The sequence below is a fragment of the Mycteria americana genome, chromosome 1, assembly GCF_035582795.1.
Source record: "Mycteria americana isolate JAX WOST 10 ecotype Jacksonville Zoo and Gardens chromosome 1, USCA_MyAme_1.0, whole genome shotgun sequence".
Taxonomy (NCBI): Eukaryota; Metazoa; Chordata; class Aves; order Ciconiiformes; family Ciconiidae; genus Mycteria; species Mycteria americana.
Window position 1 is genome coordinate 11,437,609 of NC_134365.1, and position 21,464 is coordinate 11,459,072.

At 37.1% G+C, this 21,464-nt stretch overlaps 1 protein-coding gene across 6 annotated transcripts in view; it reads left to right on the forward strand.

The window, feature by feature from the left end:
* Nucleotides 1-21,464, forward strand: part of CACNA2D1 (calcium voltage-gated channel auxiliary subunit alpha2delta 1) — a 434,905-nt gene that overhangs the window by 177,590 nt on the left and 235,851 nt on the right. The window lies entirely within an intron of this gene.

Consider the following 21,464-nt stretch of genomic DNA (forward strand, 5'->3'; position numbering starts at 1 on the left):
TATACATTGTCCGATGTCTTCACATCAAGCCTGTGACCTCAATTCACCCATCATTCACTTCCATCATGTCAGCTGAGCCTTTTGTGGGTGTCCATTATTCACACACTATATTGCGTTATGATGAATTGCCCTCTTGGGAATTTTAGGACATCTTAATCCCAGTCTGACAGAACTCTCTGCGATAAATAATCGACAAGCCCCTATGCTAAATGCAAGTACATCAGAGGATGGGGATTTTTGACAGCTTTTACTGAATAAAAAGAAGGAAGGGAGCATGCCTTGAGCATTGTTGAGCAGCTTCCATCTCTCATTTTCATCGGCTGCTTTTCTACCAAGAAATTGTATGCAGCAGGGAATGGAGATTCATTACGATTTTTATCCTTAGTTGCTTTCCTGATAAACAAAATATTTCATTAAAAAAACAATTATGGTGAATTTATTATAATTTAATCTCACATTAAATCTGGCCTCTTTCTCCATCCATGCATGTTAAGAAAAGAGAACTTTGTTGTGGGAAAGCCCAGCAGCATTTGACTGTGTATTTCCAGTGACGGCCATGTGCGTCCGCGTGCTGCCTGGCATTTAAAGCAAGGCTAATTCCTCGTGCGCGTCAAGCTGCGCGGGGGTGGAGGGTAAGGAAGATGGACTCTGCTTTCTTGTACTGACAGCTTGGGACTGGCCAGAATTGCAGCGCCAAGTGAGCTGACAACTTGCTACCAATTATTTTCTTGTGGGAGGGCCTGGGATAAGCAGAGTCAAGGCCTCATTCACTATGTCTGTGCTATGCCAGGCGGTATTAGTGGTGTGACAAAATGTAGTCCCGGCGATACTTTTACCTTTCACACTTCACTGGAGTTTGCCAGGTGTTTTAGCATTTGGTATGGCCTTAAGATTGACTCTTGAGACTTGACAGGGAGCACAGGTCCGTTCCTGTGGGTCTCTGAGTTCTGGGGGTGGCAGATAGCCCGGAGGATTTGGCCGCAGCAGTATTTCCCGTTGTTGTTCCTGGAAAACAGAACGGCATGCTTTGGGCTTGGGTACCGGCGCTCATCCCTCAACAGCCAGCGAGCTCAAAGTGAGCACAAGCTTAGTCTAGAAAATCACAGAATTTGGAAAACAAAAAATGGTAAAACATCAAAACTACTTTGAGAACAGACATAACAGAAAAACTCTTTTTTTTTTCTTTTTTTTTTTTCCTTTCTTTTTTTTCTCCAGCGTTCCAGTGTGTCAGCTAGCTGGAGGAGAAGAGAAAAGAAAAGGAATAAAATTAATTGTGTATTCCGTAGGATAGCTCCTTCATATCATCCTTTTTAGTCAATGGGAAGTAAATGACGCTGCTTCTGCCAGAATGTATATTTGAGGCGTTCTTAGCCACACCTGGAAGGACTAAAATTTTAGACACGCATGTTCTTTGTATGGAAACTGGTGAAGAATGTCTCTTCTCATTTCATATAAACTAGGGTGAATGGAAGTTCATATTTATTTCTGTAGTACATGCCAGAGGGAAGAAACCGCTGCTTTTAACTGCATTACACTGAAGGGTGTGATACAAGAATCCATGTAAAATACATTATATTGCTTAACCTGACCAAGACCTAAAACAACTTTCAGATGTAGGTGAGTCTTACTGTCAGATGAATACTTGCCACTTTTTCTCTATTCTGAATCTAGCAGAAATTTATCTTTCACAGCTGGCCCTTTAACCGAGGTTTTAAGATATGTGGTCTGAGTTCTTATTTTCTTTGATCTGGAGGATAAGTTTGACCCACAGAGAACTTAATCTTAAATGTGTACTTACTTTCCCTTCCTCTTTCTCCCCTTTTTTTTTTCCCTTTTCCTTTTTTTTCAGTTTGGTGGTTGTTTTTTTTTTTTTTTTTTTTTTCCTTGCTGTAATGCCTATTTGGACCAATAATTCTGCTATGGATGTGAGGAACTATTTTTTGACAACACTTTTGCCCTTTCAATAAAAGTTCTTCATTCAGAAAAATTTTTTTAAATTTCTGATTCTTTTAAATTAAAAAAACCCAAAACAAGCAAACAAAAAAAAATTTAAAAAACCCACAAAAAAATGTTGAAAAATTCCTGAGCCACTTGGATGATAGTTGAATTGCTACTGTGTTGATTGTTAATTGTGAATGTGTACGGAGTCCCTAAAATAGGCCTAAAGTACAGTAGGTTACTATATGAAAATAATTCTCTTGGTGCTTACTAATAGTTATAAAGCTCATTACAGACATTCTTTTAAAGTATATTAAAATTTCAATTAAAAGATCCTAGATACATATACTTACTAAGTTGGCAGGCATGTATATCCATTAAATAAATTAGTGGAAATAAAAGAAAGATAAGGCTATTAGAGTCTGAATTCTGTAAAGCTGGGGGCTAAGGTTTAATGTCACATTTCACTATTTCCTGCATAAGTTGCATTATCACATTTTAGCTGAGGATGCTGTCAGACCTTGCAGGAGAAGCAATTGCTTATCTTCTGAACTGTCAGACACTGCTTTAATTAAGCTACAAAGGAAATCCTCTCTAAACAAAAAATGGTAGGTGTCTCTTCTCGCATTTGAGATCTAAGGCTCAAATTGACAATATAAAGTCAGGGTGTTGCCAGGTTCTATATGATTTGGCTTTATAGGTTAGACAATTGCAGGCACCAATTTCTGTGTGTATGTGTGAGGGAAAGAGTCAGAGAACAGTTTGGATAATAGATGATAATGGGTTCAAGAAGAGCTTTGTCTCCAGGATGCTCTTACTAATGAGGAAGCTAAATGAGAATAGTGATATTTGGAATAATGTTACTTAAGCATTTCTTTATTTCTTGGAAATAATAATCACAGTTTTATTTTATCAGAAACTGTGACTCATTTTTCATATTTCAAAAAGAGATTTTCATAGAATCATAGAATCATACAATCATTTAGGTTGGAAAAGACCCTTAAGATCAAGTCCAACTGTTAACCTATCTCTGCCAAGTCCACCACTAAACCATGTCCCTAAGCACCACATCTACACGCCTTTTAAATACCTCCAGGGATGGGGACTCCACCACTTCCCTGGGAAGCCCGTTCCAGTGCTTGACCACCCTTTGGGTGAAGAAATTTTTCCTAATATCCAGTCTAAACCTCCCCTGGCGCAACTTGAGGCCATTTCCTCTCGTCCTATCACTTGTTACCTGGGAGAAGAGACCAACCCCCACCTCTCTACAACCTCCTTTCAGGTAGTTGTAGAGAGCGATGAGGTCTCCCCTCAGCCTCCTTTTCTCCGGGCTAAACAACCCCAGTTCCCTCAGCCGCTCCTCATCAGACTTGTGCTCCAGACCCTTCACCAGCTTCGTTGCCCTTCTTTGGACATGCTCCAGCACCTATTCATCTATTTCATTAATCAATTTTATGAATGAACAATTAAAGAGTAGGAATAGAACTGAAAAGTTTTGGAACTGTGTACTGACTATTTGCAGATCTCTATACATGGTACGTGTCTTAACGTGCATTTGAAAACAGGTCCTTTGAGGGATAAAAACACTGCTTTAAAAATTACAAGAAAAAGTAAGACAAAAAAAACCTGGGGATGATATGGTTTCAGTCAGAGTAACACAAGATCATAAATCTTTTTTGGATAATTCTTATAATTTTGAAACTAGATAATAGAGATTAATGGAAAAAGTTAATTATATGCTACTTACATTTACTATGTTCTCAGGAAGATCTTCAACTTAAAACTGTTGAAGACCAAGAAGAGCTTCAGCTCTTAATGTACAAATATCTGTTGTAAGATCTATTTGGCACAAAAATGAAGTCTACAGTAGTGCAATTCATGAATTACAGGAGATCATTTTTTATTTTTAATTATTGCTTTCTACATGTCTGAGGCACATGGATCTGCTCATGGAAAGTGCTGCTGCAGTAATGCACCCTTTTTCTGCTGTCCCCTCCACCCCTGCAATGGTATCTGCCAGCAAAGTCTGACCTTGGTAATATCTTATAAGGTGGCATTTGAGTGCTCAAATTGTAATTAAAGAGAGCAATTAATAATCATGATGGCATTTATTTTAATTTGTGATTACAGAAAATCACATTGCATGGTTAACAATATAATATTTAAGTTTTATTCATGTAATTACAATTTCAACAGCATTAAATAAACCACAAACCCTTATTGGTAGCATAAAATCAAAACAACTGAAACCTAAGGGCTGCTTTGTATGCACTTTTTACTCTGGAAAAAAAGTACTACAAAAACTCATTGTCTCTCCAAAACAAAATAAAAGACAGCTTCAAAACAGAAAAAAAAAAAAAGATATCTTAAAAAAAGAGGTGTTTATAATCTGTTCGGGTTTTGAGTTTTAACTTTTAATTAGCTTGTAGGTTTTTGCACACTGAATTATTTAGAGGTTGTTTTATATTTCATATCAATTTAAATGGAGAGGGAATTAAATAGGGCATATACAATGAGATTTAAATAACTGAAGAAAATCAATTCAGCTCGGTCTATGCTATTAGCTAAGCTACACTTCAAGATGTGCTCTAATATTGTGTTTGAACACTGATTCTTTAGGGATTCCTATTCTGCTCTGGTATGCAAAGGCTTCAGCTGCATAAAAAGTTTGCTTTGTATTGCTACATTCCAATTCTGCAGTGATTTCTGTGGTGCCTGCGCAGAAACGGGTCCCCGGGCTGATACCGAGACTGAGCACACGTGCTGTAGTGACAAAGAATAGTGTTTTTTACGGTACAGAACAGTTTGGTTAACATACGCTGGTAAGGAATATTTTTAGTATGCATAAAAGTACTTACTTATTTGTAAGACAACCATAATACTAGATTTCATAAAGCTAGATTTCATCAATACCGAACCTGGGTACTTTGGAGAGCTGTTAGGCTCTCAAACCCAGATACATTAGCATACATATGTTGTCTGAGATAGAAACAGCATTGTATACACATGAACACGTATGGTTTATTGAATCTTTGTGACAACCATTAAATCCTTATATGCCTAGGGATGATAGAGTTCTAAATGCAGAATATGAAATTACAGTTGACAAGGGAGTAAAACTGAATAATAGTGTAGATGAGATTGTACTGAAATCTCCGCATACCTTGTCTTTTACAGTGAGATTCTAGATGATGTGGACTTGCCCCTAAAAGACTAGTTCGGTATTTTGTATTGAAGATCAGTAGAATTACTCTCTTTGAGAATCTGATCTTTATTTTCTGGCCATAGGTTGGGCTGCTTTGTCTCAGGCAAGAGAGAAGACAGTGTTGCAAGCCTATAATGCAGAACAATTAATTGTGGTCATAATTATATAGCTAGAGGAATAGGTCTGTAGGGGATAACTTTCTGGCTTCTCTTCTGCCACAGGTTTCCTCAGATCAGGCTCTTAAATAAAAGGGTAAGGTTTCAGTGGACAGCGGATCTGGTCTCACCTCATCTATTTTAAGATAGTAGGAAATGTTTACATCCCTGGCTTAAAACATGGAGATTCTGCTTAGGCCAAATTTTTTGGAAAGAAGATGTTTCAAGCAGAATTAAATTGTCTGTAGATGCAGTATAGTTCTAATAAATCCCACTGATTTTTGGAAGTTAGCTAGATCTCTAGGGGCAAGTATGGCATGGCTATCTTGTGCTGCAGCTTCTCAGGTTTACCTTCCATCCCTCTCCAGACTATCTACCCAGGTTTTGCACCAGTAACATAATTTGATTTGGATTCATCTGATCAGTGCTATTCCATAAATTAAAAACCAAACCAAACCAACTAACGACAACAAAACAACAATAACAAAAAAAACCCAAATAGACCCAAGTCTCTTTAATAAGCTACTTCTGACTGAGCAGATTTTGGTACAATGGTATGGATTCCATTTAAAGCAAATCTGACAACTTGATTGTTTAAAATAAGAAAGAACAGTATTTCTATGACATTGTCAAATGTACTATACCTAGAAACAGCATCTTTGAAAAATAAACATTTCAAGTATTAAGCAAACATAACCTCCAATTCCAAATTGGACATGTTTTCTGAGACTTTTGACTAGGTTTATGCTAAGATGGGGGACTAATACTGAAATATATATTGAAGAGTCAAGTATATATTGAATATTCAGCTCTTAAAACCACTGCAAATGTTATTGCTCAAGAAAAGCATAAATAGTAGTCTTCTTTGTATGTGAAACCAAGTGCATAAATATCTATCCAATGTAAATTCCTTTCTTGTTGCACATGAAATACATGAGAAGATTAGCCAGAAAAGATGTCCATCCACTGAAATAAGCTTCATTATTGTGAAACTGTTATAGCAACCTGGGAAAACATTCAGTTTAACAAGACTTTAATTTTATTTAAATGCTGTGAAGCAAAATCCTTGTTTGGAAATATTCAGTGTTCTAGATTGACTGGAACTGATAGGAAGCCTTCTCCTGCTAACATTGCAAGGTATTGCCCAAAGTGGGAGGAAAATGTTTCTTTCATTTACCTTCTACTCAAAAAAATGACTGAATTAGCTTTGTTCATATTTGACAAAAATATTCAGATGTAGGCACAACTTTGTCTGGGAAGTATTGATGCAAATCACAGAAGAGGAAGGGGGGGGCTTAAGACATTTGTACGCAACACTAAGAGCCCATTTTCTCAGCTTTCTCATACAATGTCTCATATTTGACATTGCTCAAAGTGTAAAGGAATTTCTAAATCCAGGTGTCAGAAGATGGGGTTTTTTTTCTCAGCATGTAAGGAGTCAAAAAGTTTGATGTAACTATAATAAGTCATTATACAATTTTGACAACCTTAGCTATAATGACTGCAGTCAGCTCATCTTAGAATACTCCAACCATCACTCTATATGTGTATAGAGAGAGATATACTTATATGGTAATAGTAGGCTACAGACTATGCACAAAATTACCTGTGCAAGAAAATCACAAAAGAGAATAACTAATGATTCAGGGAATAAAAAGATATCATTCTTAGAATATCATGATCTTTTGAAGGTAGGAAGGACTCTGAAATGAGAAGGATCAATTTAAGCAGTCTACAGATTTCCTTACTTTAGGCAAGGTGGCGGGGTTTTGTAGGTTTGTTTGGGGTTTTTTTTGATGTGTTTTTTTAATTATTTATTGGTTTACTTTTGAAAATTTTATTTTCCTTTTTTTCTCTTTCCTTTGTTTTCTTGGGGCTAAAAGCACAGAAATTAAAAATGCTGCAAACTAATAAACTGATTAGTCAGCTGAACAATTCACCAGCAAAAAACCCCCAAACACCAAACCCCATTATGCTACTGTAATGAAGGCATCTCTCTGGGTTATATGCTCTGACCCAAAATCATGATATGTCAAAACTATTTATATTTTAAATGTTGGATTTTTTTTCATTAGTTAGTGCATATTTTTTTACTTGAGGAAGCACTCAGAGCAAGAGATGTGCCCTTTAGATTTAAATTTCAGAAAATGAGCATACGTTTTATGATACAGTTCTTACTTTATTATGTAAATACAATATAAAGTTGTTATCTACAAGCTCAGTTGGACATACGCAGTATAAGACAGCGCTACATTCCACAGTTTACTGGGCATGCAGTACCTGTAAAACTCGGGCACAGAGTGTGTAAGTAAATCTCCCTTCCACAGCATTTTTATGAAGACACCAGTGAACATCAGTGACATTTTTTGCCTTCGTTTCCAGTTAAATTGATAATCAAAGCTGTGATCTTTCCAACAACAGAATGCTTGCGTGAACAACCTCTTTGGTTTTTGTTGGATAGCAACAGTCTACTTGATGGATTGAGATCCACAGTAGCTTTGCATTTAAGTAGCTTCTCTTTGATTTGTAGTTATAAAAAACTATGAGCTGGCAGAACTTGCCACCTTCTTCTTTGGGTTTGTTTTTCACCTTTCTGGGCACTTGGGAGGTTGGCTGCCAGCTGTCCCGTGGAAGCCTTGTGTCAGAGTACCAGGGGCTTTGCTGGTGCAGCCCCAAGCTGAGTTCAGGGGAGGGGTGGGTCTGTATCCAGGAGCCAGGTGGGGTGGGTGCTACATTGTCGCATGGTTTCTTATTTCTTATGCTGATTTATAGCTGTGCCTCCTAACATTTCTAGTTCCAAAGGGAAGGGTTTTGGTTTTTTGGGTTTTTTTTTGGTTTTTTGGTTTTTTTTAAGAAAAAGCAAAATCCCTCAAAATTATGGTATGATCTTGATAAGCTTGATAAGATTTTAAGAAATCTGAAGTTTTGGGGTTTGGGTTTTTTTGTGGTTTGTTTTTGTCCCGCTCCTCCCCCCCCCATATTATATAGGTTTTATATCTGAGGTTTTGGTGTGGTTTGGGTTTTTTTTTTTTTTTCTGTGGAGGATGAAGATGAGATGTACATGAAATTAAACAGATAAGAATAACATACCTAAGTCCAAGATCTAGGGTTTGGAGAAAGGTATTGTGAGACTTGTGATAAAAGTCTGACTTGGCAAGTGACTAATAATAATAATAAAAATACCTTGAAAATGCAGTTTACAGTTTTAATTGATTAACCTCTTTAACCTTACACAGCTGAACCATGTAACTGTTCAGCTATTCAAGGAATGTCAGGCTGTTTGGTTTCATAAACCAGACCTCCAAGTAGGGATATTATCATCAGGTAGCGTGGTGGAAGGGATCCCTGTTGTTACTTCTCACCTGGGTCTTCACGTTGCTGCACTACTGAACTGATTTTCTCAGTTCGCAATTCCTTATACCCTAGGTTCAAGTTTGCTAAAACCACCTGACCACAGGACATAGGTGAAGAGTTCAGTATATGATTAAACTTAGCTGTAATTTAATTTAATAAGGCTTTAAGGTTGGGGTTTGTTTGCTTGAAGCTTCTGTTCTACATACAAGTGAATATGTTTTATTGTCATTTATGGGAATACTAACCTATGATGAATCAAAAGTCATTATGTGATGCAACATGAAGATGAAGCTGCCTTTCCAATCCATACTAATGCAGTATACACTTCTAAATCTAGAGGTTGGTTTCGTGCAGGACAATAAGATGCTTTTGTCCTTAGCATTAAGAGTCCCTTTCTATGTCCGGTAGTAGAGGTTCCACATTTCAATGCTGCTGATGATCTAAGTGAGAGCACAAAGTGTCTGACTTCTCAAATCTTAATGTTTCATAGGACAGGGAAGAGCCCAGAAGAATCTGCCTTTCCACTTACATAAATTATCTATTTTCCAGTATTGCTGAAGAATATAGCCCAAACACAATTCCATGAAATCCTACAGGGACGTTCTGTAGAGTTTAAAAAAATTCTAAACCTTTAACAATCTGCTAGAGTCCTTCAAGTTTCAGCTCAGGTCTCTTAATTTAAGATTCAGATCGATTTCTGAAAATCAGCTCTGCCTTCTATCGTGCCAGTTTAACAGGACTGTGGAAGAAATTCTTCCCTGTGGGCAGGATCTATGAGGTTTTAAGTGCAACTCAGGTCGACTGCAGTCAACTGCACCATACTGAGTTAGCTGCATCAAACATCCAGTCTGGCAAGGTACTGCCATATTTTGCTTTAAGCTGTACTTGTACTGTGACATTCTTGACATGTCTATCTAGTTTCTTTTTTTTATAATTGTGTATTTTAGCTTTCTTGTATTTCTTTTTGCTATTCACAATTTGATTCTGCTGATGATTTTCAGTAAGTAGCTCTAGCTGGAATAAAAGAAAACACACTTTTTAGAGGGTGCTAAATTTGTTGGTATGGTTCAATATATTTCCTTTACAGAAAAGAAGCATAGCATACCAGACTGAAAAAAAAAAATGAAGTAGCACCAGATGTGGAAGTGACATGAGGAAGATGCTTAGGCAATTTTGACATGGGATAATGCTTCTTGATTGTGTTCTTTGAGCTAGAAGGTGGCAATTAGATTTTCATACACAGAAAAGTGTGAGACATCCTAATTAAACACCTTTTGGTGAAAGTCATCATGGATAAACCCAAACTGCTTGTAGTAGTTCTCAAATGTGTCACCTGTGAGCATAACACTAGAAAAATCTTTTTTTTAATCTTTTTTTTTTTTTTTAATTGGAAGGAAATTGTAATTTGAATGTTGATTCAAATATGTACATTACTCAATAGGACAGTCAATCAAATACATTTTAAGCATAGCTATAGGTCATGTATAGAATCATAAAGAGGAGAAAAACAGCTGAAAGGAAAGTACAATGGATTCACTCAGAGGATAAATCTTATGGACTTAGATGTTACTAGCACCTGACACTAATGTTTTTTGTGACTTTGGTCAAATCATTTCACCTTTCTGCTTTACTTGCCTTTATATGTTAAATACTGTTAACAATATTTACTTTACAGTGGTTGTGCAAAGATATTAAATACTTCTGTAGCCATGATAATATGCAGCATTAGTTTTTAAACTGTAGGTTTTAAGATGAAAAACAATATTTTTTCACATGTGAGTCCATTTTTAAGATCTTATAGTGCAGGAATGTGAACCAACTCCCTTACTTAAGATGTTAATGGTATACCTGAACCAGGTTAAATTTTCTTTATAATCACAAGAATGCCCAGAAATGTGCTGTACTGCCGAGAAGAAAAAGGTGTTGCATTGTCCGCTATATAGCATAGACGTGACAGGAGGCACCGAAGAGAAATAATGGCCAAAACAATGCATGGCTATTGGTGATCACTGAATCTAGAAGAAGAATATCTCTGGTTATGAATTTCATGATCTCACACACACAGGGCTTGAGGCAGCAGGAGTGAAATCTCAGTGAAGACAGTGGAAGTCCTCACATGCACTTTAGTAGCATCAGGATTTCATCCTAAAAGAACAGTTCTTATGGAATTTCGTGGCCTTGAGAGATATTTAAGCATTTGCTGAAATGTTTAATATATTAATATGGATCTTTTAATAGCTATCCCTATGGTTATATACTTAATACTTACATACCTTTGGTGGACCTGTGCCTGGATGAGAAATGATCATATTGACGAAAAGTGGTTTATGTTATAGGTTCAGCAACTGTTGCTTTACAACCATGCAGCTATATGGGGATAAAACTTGCATTTGAGAGCAGGGAAATTGAGGTGGATCTGAGTATAAACTGAAGCATAAAAGTGCTGAGTTTCTTCCATGTTCAAAGGAGATGGGAAGATACTACAGAAGCTAAATGGATGGAGGAAAGGTAGAAGAAACCACGTTCAGCATTCACCTCTTACATTTTTATCTACTTTTAATTTTAAAGTGTTTTTACATTACAATCTGAAAGAGTTTTCTGTTGGAGGATAAGAAAATAGTAAATCCAAAGTAGTCCTTTATAGAAGAGGAATTACTGACAAAGGATGCGAATTGTTTTTAAAAGCATCATATGTCTATGCTTGAAAGTTCAAACTTGAACCTGTCCAGTAGAGAGAGAGGGTTGGGAGTGCAACACCTCTTTTAAAAGAGATTTGGGAAAGTTTAGAAGAAGGGTGTTATTATGTTTCATTTAATAAGAAAGAAATGAAGGAGATTTGGGTATCTTGTTACCCCGGTGCAAAGCCAGGGGCAGGAGCAGTTGAGGCTTTGGTGTGTTTCCAGCGTGGCTGTCATGACTGACATATTATCTCTGGGAAAATAAAAAAACGTAGTTACAATTTGCCAGTAGAAGACCATTTTCCTTTGCATTCAGTTTTCTCCAGGACTCTCAGTTAAACACTTTTTGTTTCTTTTGACTAGAATTATTCCCATTAGGGAAATGTTGCCTGAAAATAGCATGCAGTATTAATGTCTCATTTGTTTCTGCTGTTGCCAACAGTAACATGTTTCCTCGGCTCTCACCCACTGACTGTAGATGAGATCAACTTGATTATTCAGCAGCTATAGCCTACCACCTGCTCCATTTTTTTCCTTGACATGCAAAGCTGTTAATACACTGTCCTGCCTTGTTAAAGCGACTTTTGTTATTCAGCTGTATTTAAAAAAAAAAAAGTATATTTTTAAGCAGTGGATTCATTTGTTAAAGACTTCTAATCAGTCAAATTCAGATCAATTCTAGTTTATATATCTGAGAACCTAGGAGAAGATGCTGATTTCTGTTGTTTGGGTTTTTTTTAAAGTTCACATTATGGTTCCACCATTCAAGCTCTGAATTTTATTCTGAATAAAATTGCCTGTTTCATAGGCCCATTTCTGGAAATGCTACTGCAGACTTCAGTGCTATCTCAGTTTTATTATAAATCATTAACTGTGTTGGACTTTATCATGCTGGTTTAAGTTATGAATGTGTCTTAATGAAATAAAACAATTTAGTCCTATTCTACAGAGGAAGAGGTGGTAATGAGCTTTGTTCACTCTTGTTATTTCTTGAAATTCTGGATTTTGTTCTTCTTTATATAAATACCTATGCAATTCTGAGAGAGCTTAAAGCTGTTTCTGATGATGTGGCCAAAAGAGACAGCTGACTATCTCTTCGGCAGAGATTTTAAACTGCCAGCTTTCTGATCTTCTTTTGGGATTATAACAGCATTACATCTAAATGTCTTTTGTAGCACACAAAGTGGGAGTAAATGCAGAACTCACTACATTTCTTTAAAGGTAGTGTTTCATACCTGGATATACTCCACTTCTGTGAATTGCATTAACGAGCAGAATGCTATAATTTTAAACTATTGCAAACAGTAATTTGCAATATTTGATGTATGTCAACTTCTGTTATCGAGCTATATTGAATGTGTATTGATATGACTCGATATATTGTTATTGAACTTGTATAAAACCGGAACATTCTGTTAAATGTGTTGTTCAGTTTGATTATATGATGAGGCAAAATGCAACTGTTGCTACATCCCCTGTTTGTTTAAAGATAACTGACTTCATTAGTGTTTTTCTTTCATAAGTGATGCAAGCCTGTATCAATGTTTTCTTCTCCCTGTCCTTAGTAAGGAGGTGTTTACTTGATTTGTTCCTTTTCCTCCTTTTGCCTTTGAAATTAGGCAGCTACATGTGTATTTCAGTTGTGTCTGTTCCCGTTTGCATTCTAGTCAGATTTTAATGGAAGTGCTAGCATGTATAAACTTTCAGCAGCTAAGGGTGGGGGTTTTGTTTGTTTTTACTGGATACGTAATTAAGTAGATATTAAAGGAGCTGTGGAGCAAGCTGAACTGCATCTAAGGAAAATTACATTGTTGACATTTTAGAATATTTGTTTTGGAGCTGGTTCATTTTGATATTTCTAAAATAAATTTATGTAGTCCTGATTTCTCCCTGGGTTGCTAAAAACTACACATACACTACAGTTGAAAAAGCAGGGTAACAAGGCATATACTCAATATACGTGTCATCTTCTAATCATGCCTGTGAAGTTACTAGCTCAGCTGTGAAGCTTAAAAGAGTTTCCTAAGGCAGGCAGGGAACTGGAGCTGGTGGTGTTATGCAATCTGTGATTTGTCGGAGCAGCTGGCAAGTTCAGTCTAATGGTTTCAGCACGTGTCCTTCACTTTGAGCATATAACACTAATGTGACTTGCATTTAAGGCATATGAATTATTAGAGTGAAAATGTAATAAGCTCTAAGGGTTTGAAACCTCTGCAAATGAGAAGGATAAATTATAATGAGAAGGATAAATTATATGTTAAAAGAAGTGGTCTTTTGCTGATTCTATACACCACTCTAGCGAAATTTCACTGCTAGATGTCAAGATGCATTTGACAGACTATTTCCTGCTCTTTTCTGATCATTTTTTGTCATGCCTTTATCTACAGTTCTCTCTATCTTACTTTCTTGTCTACTGAAACATATTTAGCAGTATCAAGCTGTCATAATATTGCTCAGCTTCTCAAATCTCCTGATTGCATGCATCCTAGAAATATACGGAGACTTGGGAACTGAACCTCCTTCCTCCCTCCTTCTCCCCATAAATGTGGAAAATGTAGAATTTAACAAAGTGCTGCTTCTCTACCTTCTGATGAGAATTCTACATTCCTTGCTGCTGTTTAATAATAGTTGAACAGAATTATTTTGTACACTCATTCTGCAGCATATTAAGTTTGTAGGCTATTTCATACAAACCATACTTCGTATCTGATAGACTGGACTCAGTGCTCCAGTCATAGAAGACAATTTTGTGCTCCCTCTGTTCTTCATTGTGGCTGTATTTGGTTTGTCCCATTCTCTGGTACTCAGAAAGGTGCCCTCCAGCAATGTTTTTGCACCTGCAGTTCATTTATTCTGCTGACTGCTCACGTATGGGTTTTTTTCATCTAGTACCAATGGTCTTACCAGTTAGGATTATGAACATCAGAGACCAAGCTGAGGTGGCAACCAGTAAGTTTCCAGACAGCTACCGGCTGGTACTTGACAGCATCCCTCTTTGCAACTTCCGTAGGTTGTGCAGTCACCTAGATGTGTACCCAGCTGTACTGCTTTTCCAGAAGTTTAAATGAGTGTTAGCATATTTTATTTATTTATTTATTTATTTATTTATTTATGTGTCCTTCAGTGATCATTTTCAGTGATGGATAGTTCCAGCAGTTCTGAGATTTGTTTTCAGGATGGAATCAAAGATTGTTTTACCTTAACTGTACATTTGACTACTTTTAGATTCTTACTAAATCTTAACTAGGAATCCTACTTTAGTATAATATATTAAAGAAACACTTTCAGCACTCTTTTAGGAGTAGAAGTAGTACTAGCACTATGTCACTTTTGTCTTCTCTGCTTGATAATTTGCTACTATTAGCTAAGTTCTAAAATCCACACAAGAAGAGAAAAGAAGAAATAGGAGAGAGGAGCTCTTTCTAGTTCATGTTTTAAGAGATGGGCTGCATTTAAGTAGTGGCAAGTGTTACTGTGCCAAATGGTCTTTTGGTTTTATCTTTTTTGACTTTTCTTGTATGGCAGTTTTGTCAAAGACAGGTGATTGCACACAACATTTTAGACGTCAAAAGCCACATGTGTGATGTACTCATTTAGGGTCTCCCTGTTTTAGTTTTGTCTATTAAAGTCAATATGATTGTTCATGTTAGAAAGTATTAACTTCACCTGCAATATTGTAATCTCAAGTACTCTAGGTCAGACTTGGCTTCCCATTGATTTCTGACCTTCTTTAGACCAGTGGTTGCATTTATTTTAAGTAAGTTTTCTAGTTTGGAATTGGAAATCCACTACAAGGGTAAAATTTCTTCAGTTCTGTGGAGAATCATCTTGATTCTTCCTTCACTCATTTAATTAAACAATAGGAATAAAAATTGTCTTGAATCATAATGACTTTCATTACAGTTGTTAACAGGTACAGAAATCCTTTAAAGCCGTCTTCTAAATATATGGAAGGTGATAATAAAATTTTTCGATTAGATTTCTTTTTAGCCAACATGACAGCCTTGTGTTGGATATGAGGTCATCTTGTTAGAAAAACTGATTAAGAAGGTCTGAAATAGAATTACTGTTCATGTGACTGAAACAGAAGTTGCTTGAACTGCATTAGACAAGCACAAAAAATATGTAATTTTCTGTTTATTTTTTAATTAAAGTTGAGTTTTGTAATCTACAGCTGGATTAGAAAAAAATAAATCTAGCAGTTTAGGTTGTTGGTAATGGTTAATAGAGGAAGACAACATTTGAGGCGTTATTTTGAATTGTGGTCCAGAGTATAACAACATCAGCTTTTTAAAAAAATTGTACTAATTGCTGATTGTATTAGATTACATATAAATTTAGACCAGTAATTTATATGAAGAGTGCTTTGGTAAGGCTCACAATGTCAGCAGACCTCTAACATACCCTTTTTCTTTATGAATATGACTCATCTGCTGCCTCAGATGACAAAAGTGAAACTGGCTCCAGCCAGTAGCTGGGGAATATATCATACAAGGTCTATGTTGAATATAGGAGAGCAATTATAAACATACTCTTTGTCTGTGACCTTATATGCTTCAGATATCCTCATTAACAGACCACAGATCAGATTGCCGTCATGTGGCACAGCAGATGCTAGAGTAGGAGAGAAGCCGTGACTCTGCAGTGTAAATACATGAAATAAAACCATGCTGCAGATCAGCACGAAACAAAATCCTTCTGTTGGTCACCATAAAAAAAATCTTTTAAAAATCTGTGTAAGTATTGAAATTCTGGTTACACTTATACTGAGGATTATGGTATTTACATAATGGAATACAGCCATGCATAGGATAACAGTTCTTATTTGAGGTAAGGAAATATGAATTATCACGGAAACTTATGTGCTACAGTGTTAGCGATCAAATATTTTTAAAAGCAAAAAAAATTTGGAAGAGGAGATCTTAAACCTTGTGGTTACAATTTAAATCAGCAAAATTAGGTATATGTTTGGTTCAATCTAAGATACTGATTTATAGTTGGGACCATCTTACCTAAACTAATGTGCCACAGCTTCATCAAACCTAGATCAGCTTTTGTGCTGATAATTATCATGAATGCCCACTTGTGAGAAAGGTCATATAGCAAATATCTTCATAAGAGTTACATGTGAAAAGGTTATCAGTCCCTATTAACCCCTCCCATGCCCCACTGGGAGTATGGAAATAAAGATAAAGAAAAGTACTTCCACAGATATTTATATAGGGGTTATGATCTTGCTGTCATTAGCACCCCTAAGCTCACTTTTTGGCTACTGACCTTCCAGTTTGCAAGTGTTGCTTGTCGAAATCACCGCCCCTCGGGCCAAACGGGGTGATCTTTTCATACAATAGAGTAATAGGGTAATTCATGGGTATTGGACTAATTCATGACCAAGAGTTACTAGAAAAAGAAAGCAGTCCATGCAAGTAAAGACAGTAGAATCAAGGCAAAAGAAAATAGTTCTAATTTCGTTTAATACAGAATGTAACAGCTTACTGAGGTGAAAATGCAATTCTTTAAAATTCTGTCAGTCTGTGTTAAAGCAACAGTGAAAAACCAGTATCAGTCTTCCATTGATGCTTCAGACACCTTATCCCAGTCTTACAAAATTTTTCCCTCATATTTCTCTCTTGTAAGTGATGTGCAATTCATAATCATCTACAGAAGAACACTATTTGTATTTCAGATACATATATGAAAACCCTGTTTGAAACTACTCTTACACATACTCCGTGTGGCTTTTACACTGTTCATACAGGAACAGGATTGAATATTTAGATCATATTTTAAAATCAGGATTTGAAGATCATTGTATGTTTCTACATTGTTCTATTTAAGCTTGATATTGATATATTCTCCCTGGGTATTTATCATCTTAAAAATAACCTAAAAATTCCATGGATTTGGTATTTTAGAAAGCTTTGTGAGGCTATTGAGGTCTAATAACTCTAAGCTTACACATTTTAAAATAGCTTAATATATCAAGGGGTAGTCAAATATTATTTTCAAGATAAAATACTTAAAGGAGAGCGAGAAGCATAAAAAAAGATTGATTTCATTGTATTGAATATAATTGTAATTGGGCCATTAGCTGACAGAATTCTGTGCTGGCCAGGAGGAGATAAAGATATGACATATGCGCACAAAAATGAAGGCTGGAAGATGAATAGGCCTTCTAGGGAGTTGATCTTTACAGATCAGATAAGGATTCTTCAGGTCTCTTTCTTGCAGTCTGTCCTACATCAAAGGCTGTCTTTCAGCGATAGTAACGTGCACTTGGAATCTGGGGACAAGACCTTCGAAAATAGACAGTTTTGAGATTGACAGGCAGCTGGGCTTTGGGTTTTTAATTGTTGGTTTGCTTTTTTGTGTGTGTGTGTAATCTTTTGTAATCCCTTTAAAAGTTAAAGAAAAGTTCATAGGCTGATGGAGTAAATAACACTTGCATCTTATCTATCTTTCCCAATAGCTGTTTTGCTTTAAAGGTAACCACTCTCTTTGAAAGATTTAAGGAAATCTAGTGGAAGGTAACTTGTTACTTCTTTCAAAGTTTGATTATAAATACTTATTTGTGGGCAGTGTCTATCTTTCAAGGGGAAATTGTTCTTTCATTGATGAACTAAGTATTCTGAAAATTTCTGAAAATAATGCACCCTGCACCATATTTAGAAAATAGCAAGGGAGAGAGCAGTTCTCATTCAGTAAAAAAAGTTAAAATAATTTTTTTTAAAAAGAGGTAGAAATAATTGTTTCATCTTGGAACATTTATTAAACAAATGCTTGTTTAATCGCAGTGTTTTCAGGCACCTTAAATTTGACATCAGCTACTGTGTCAACCGCACTGGCTAAATCTAGCATCAGCCCTTTTGATCTGTGGCTTAGAAGCACCGTCCCACAGCTCTCGGGCATCCTCCAACAGCACAGGAGGAGATGCGACAGCATTTTGTAGCTTTTGCAGCCCTCTCTCCCTGATCGTGGTGTCTCAATTTACGTACTACTTCAGAGTAGTTTGAGTATCATTGCCATAATCTGAAAATCCTTGTTCTGAAGCAGACTGTACAAACTAGAGGTGTTTTACCTTGAAGGAAGCCAGAATGTTTCTGTTATGTGTTAGTTTTGTTCCTTTTCCCCTTTTTAGTGGTGTTTGGTTTTTCATCCTCTCTAGCTAAAAAGGTGATGTTAAATAGAGCTTCATTCAAGGCCTGAAAACATCTCACAGCTTTTATCTTCACAGCACGCATAGAGAGGCACGGAGTAAGAAATGATTAAAACCTAATATGCAGAAGTACTGTTTTGCACGTTTGTTTTAGAACGATTTCTGCTTATTTTCTTACATACAAAAATATGTATCTCAACATTTTAGTATGTCCTAGAGAAATCTGTAGGGAACTGCAGTGGGTCATGGTCTTAAAGAAGGTGTTACCTTATTAAACTCTCCTTGTAATGAGGGGGAGACGGGCAGTGTCAGCCTGCCATTGTGTTCCTCCTCTTGGCCTTCTCCAGAGACTCCTCCATCAAAACAGGGAAGGCCAGACCTGACATTTGCATACCTCACAAGGAAACAGGCATGATTTCTTGGAGAGAGATGAAAAATTAGTCTCGCCTTGTGTCACAATAAAGGTCATAGGTAACCTGAGTTTGCCTCACAGTCTGGCTATTTTAGACCCAAGAGTCCTGACTTCTTACGCTTGCTCTTAACAAAGCACTGGCTGTGAAAGGGGCAATGTCTCAGTCGTTAGATGTCTCAGTCATGGAATGTCTCCGTGTTGCTGTAGCAGTAGCATTTCTCCTTGCACAGAAATGAGGAACCTCTCAGAACACCTTAGCTTCACAAAATACTTTTTAATTTTTATGTAATTTATTTTGAATAATCTTCCGTTATCTTTCCTAAAAATAGCAAAGGTATTACACAGGAGAGAATGATTCTGGGTTTTGCACGCACAGACTTCCTATCAGCCAAACCATATCTTTTGAAAAAACACCTCCTTCTTGAAAATGAGGTCCTTGCATGATATGTGTCCTTATGATAGCCTGCACATAAACATTGATAAAGTCTTCTGCTGGAGATGAGCTGGGTAATCAGAGGCCTGGCTCATGGTCATGCGTGGGGGTTGGTTTGGTTGAGTGAAGGAACACAGCCATTGTCTCTCTGGTCATCACTGTAACTGGTTGCTTGTGCTTTCGCATGAGCTTGACTGCCTTTCACAACCTTTAACCTTATGCTCTGTACGCATACCTCAAAGGACAACTTCTCATTCTGGAAGCTATTCTAAGATATAGAGCTGTTGAAATTGTGCATAGAGTTATTTAGCAGGTTGTTTAGACAGTTAGGGTGGGTTCCAACTTAAACCTGACTGAAAAATTTTTCAAGGAGAAGAATTTGGTGGGGAATATTCTTTTTTTCTCCATTTGAGAACAACCACCCCCCCAAAAAACCAACCAACCAACCAAACAAAACCTTTTACTTTTAAATTTGCTTTGAGCATTTTTGCTTTATAGTACAGATTAGCTGAAGAATCTACCAACTTTTCACGAAGGTGAGGGATTTTAAGTGTGGCTGCAGTTGTCTCCATGCGAAATTCATAGTAATGTTAATGCTCGTTATATATGTCTCTTCATAATCCATTTTTCAGTTTGTGCATTTGGGTTCTACTGCCTGTCATAGAAAACAAGTATGGTTCACTGGGTGCCTTAAGGTAACGAAGCAGACTGTGAGGGAGATCTGAGGGCAGTGTTAACTGCAGCTTTTTACACGTGTAGTAGGTGTCATATCTCACTTTGCTACAATCTGGTGAAACACCACTTAATCAGCTTGAACTCATCAGAGGATAGGCCAAATTGAGATGCAGAACTGGCTATAGTGAGTGATGAAATTAGATGGACAAAATTGGTCTAGTATATTACCAGAAAACTGAAAATATTGCAGGTATCTGAGGTGTTTGTCCAGTGCTATCAAGGGAGAGTTGTACTGTGCTTTTTCCCAGTCTAATGCATCAAATTATATCATAGTTTTTCTTTTGTAAATGTGGTTCTCGGCTACTCTGGAGGGTACCTCCAGCGGCAATGCCTGTAAGTGCTAGTAGCTTTCTATTAGCTAAGAACCATTTGAATTGACGATAATACGAATGAGTGGGGACACTTATTTTCTGGCAGCAGAGCACATAGATTTGTTGGGGGTTTTTTGTTTATATAGGATGATTGCAAATGTAAAAGAAAGGAAAAGATCCTAAGCTTTGCTTTGTGAAATTTATCATCCTGATAGTTGTTAGAGCGGGGAGAGGGACTGCCCGCATGGGATCAGATAACATAGCGCTTGCTATCAGACTGGGGCTGAGGTGAGATTCGGACAGCAGCATCTCTGCGATTCCAGCTTACGTGAACTTTCTGGTCATGTTCCTCTTGGTTGTTAGCAAGAACTGACAGTTGACTCAACTGAAAATGTGACTTAGACCACCAGTTCATTTTGTGTAGGAATTGGTCTGAATACTAAAACGATCATGAGGCTTGCTGTGCACATGTTACACAGTAAAGCGCGTTCATCCCTAGTTATCTGGTGGGTATAGCCAGGCTATTTCTCTTAGAAAGGGACCATGACTGCCTAGAAACAGCTGCTAACATTTTTATTGGGCTATACAATAATTCAGTTCTCAAAGTAAGTCAGTCAACAATTGAGACATGGCTAAGTCCACATGAACTACGTTCACATCAGGTAGCTGCTGCTTCAGAGTGAGCTTGTTTGCTTTTGGGATGGGTGCTTGCCTCCAGGGCTGCCGGCGCCGGGGATGCTGGAGAACACGCATTACGCTTGGCAACTTTCATGTGCAGAGTTGTAGTAAACTCCTCATAAGCGTGTACAACCACCTTTTTTACAAAGACAGACTTTTGTGTGAGGAGGGACATGTCACCAACCCAATGGATGTGTCTCTTCAAGAGACTGATGTGCAAGAGGATCATCTGATCGTTCCTGTGCGCTGTGCTTTGCTTACCGTGGGGCTAAGTGGACAAACTAGATTTCTTTCAAATTAATTTAAATGGGAAAAATGCCCTCTAGGAGCATGCCTGTTACTCTCCAACTGTTAATGTGTATTCAGTCCATGGGACCAGACTACAGCTAGTCCAAATTACTGAGTTTTT